This window comes from Mus musculus, chromosome X (assembly GCF_000001635.26).
Source record: "Mus musculus strain C57BL/6J chromosome X, GRCm38.p6 C57BL/6J".
NCBI lineage: Eukaryota > Metazoa > Chordata > Mammalia > Rodentia > Muridae > Mus > Mus musculus.
In genome coordinates this window covers 154,710,026-154,712,298 of record NC_000086.7, presented here as the reverse complement: position 1 = coordinate 154,712,298, position 2,273 = coordinate 154,710,026, and the positions used below count along the sequence as shown (strand labels likewise).

Here is a 2,273-nt window from a genome sequence, read left to right as displayed (position 1 = left end):
TTCCGGCACTCCGTTATGAAGGAAGGGGGAGGGGCCCAATTCCCGCCAAATAATCTAGGAGTAAGGTTGCAGGTGAACACGTGATGGCTTTGGAACAGCAAAGTGGCAAGCTCCAGCAGTAGGCGTGGCAGAATGATTGAGCGGCAAGCTCCACCCCTGAGCAAGCCGGTTTCAGGCTGGGGGAGGGGAGACTACATACCACATTTTCTGTATATCTCTGTTGAGGGACATCTGGGTTCTTTCCAGCTTCTGGCTATTACAAATAAGGCTGCTATGAACATAGTTGAGCATTGTGTCCTTTTTACCAGGTTGAACATCTTCTGGATATATGCCCAGGAGAGATATCACGGGATCCTCAGGTAGTACTATGCCCAATTTTCTCTTCCCTTCTCGTGGAGCTCCACATAGGACAGCAGTCCCTCAGTGTTTCCCACCATTTCCAAATCCCTGGTTCAGATGCCAATCTGTAGTTGTAAGCCACCTGCAGCCTATATGAACTGGGTATTGCTGGAAGTCAGGCTGGGACTGAAAGTGAGACTAGACAGGGAGAAAAGAATGAGGCCAAGACAAAAATTCTCTGATCAAGCCCTGTGAGTTTACTACAAGACTGTGTTTATAAAGGGGGAAGGCCTATCCCCCACTGCCAGTCCATCCTTGGTGCCTGGAGCCAGTCCGAAGATGCTGTGTCTCAGCAGGCAGGACAGTTGACACACCAAAAGAAACCAGCCAAGTAGGAAAGCTGCACTGCAGGTGGCCTCACCTCAGTGGCAACAAGGTCTGCACAAGCCCACTAGAGGCTGGGGGAGGCTACACCCAGTGTTCTTGGTTTCTGTTAGTAAAATTCTTATGTTTGCCTTTTGCCATCTAGTACTCTCTGGTGTTAATGTTCAATCTGTCTCTGGCTTGAGCTTGATCCTCCTGTGATTCTGTTGGAGTAATATGGAATGCTTTACGAATTTGCATGTCATCCTTGCGCAGGGGCCATGCTAATCTTCTGTGTATCGTTCTAATATAATATAAGTGTACTCCATTAAGGAGTACTCCATAATGTTTTGCACTCCATTTGTTCTATGTCTTGTATACTTGAACAACCCTAAACCATCTCTGAAAGCACTGTAACAGCCACAGATGACTGCACACTATCTTAGGAACCATTGAGTGTACACAGATGATGTTCTTTCTTCTCAGATGAATTTAAACTGTGTCACGATAGTATAAAACAAACCAACATGGTGAGGATATAACACTCCAGGCAGAATACTGGACAGCATGGTCCATATGGTATTGATTCTGATGAAAACATATGATGTACTTTTTCATGGTTAAGAGAGTCATGAGAAAGCGTTTGAGAGGTTCAAATCCAGGCAATCTGTGTCAACCTGACATCCAGCAAATAGTTCTACAGAATCATGGTCTAGGAGTTTGTAAAGAGTAGATTGGGATTTTATTTGGGCATACTGAACAGGGAAGCCTAGTTTAGGTGGTCTGTGACCTGGAGGAAGCCTGGTGATATGAGAAGGGATTGGAGAACAGGGTTCAGACATGCCAACAAAGGAAACCCTTGTGAAATCTGGACATACTTATGCAGGCCTCTTTCCATTGAGATTATACTTGAGGACTCACTACTGGTGCCAACTTACCAGGAAGTTATGTGTAAAGCATTATGCCTGAGTAATAAAGACAGTAGAAGGTAAAGGTCTGTAGATGTGGCATACAAATTATGTATTAACCCAGTCTATCATGGAAAAGACAGGAAGTATAAAAAATCACAAACAAATCTGGGGTCTAGTATACCAATTGAGGAAGTTAGATGCAGAATCAACAGAATAGGTCATAGGCCTGTTGTTGTATGCATGTTATGGACAGGAGAGATTCAGGGAAAATATTCAGGTAAAAAAGGTGTTAAGAGAAATCTACATCCCGAGTTAGGCATTAGTACCAGTTAGGTGATGGAATAGGTATCAACCATCTCAAGAAATTAAAGAGAAATAGTGCAGTATGAGTGTGACCAGAACTATCCTGGCACACTCAAGGGAAGCTTCTGAGAAGCTAACTAAGTAAAAGAGCTAAGATGTGATATTCATGTCATATTGGGTACCTCACAGTTCATCTTAAATATGGGAAGACTTAACATAGAAAGCTGGGTAGGAGCTTCACAGTCTACCAGTAAGAGAACAGAGGTCAGTAATCAATAAACAAACAAACAACCTAGAGGCAAGAACTGAAGTACACATAATACTAAGAAATACTACATAATTCTTGACACTCCATAG

At 43.3% G+C, this 2,273-nt stretch overlaps 1 non-coding gene across 1 annotated transcript; it reads right to left on the bottom strand.

The window, feature by feature from the left end:
• Positions 1 to 933: 933 nt before the first annotated feature.
• On the bottom strand, positions 934 to 1,041 carry Gm22359. Its single transcript, XR_003953139.1, has one exon. It is a non-coding gene; the product is annotated as a U6 spliceosomal RNA (small nuclear RNA).
• Between the last annotated feature and the right edge of the window lie 1,232 nt (positions 1,042 to 2,273).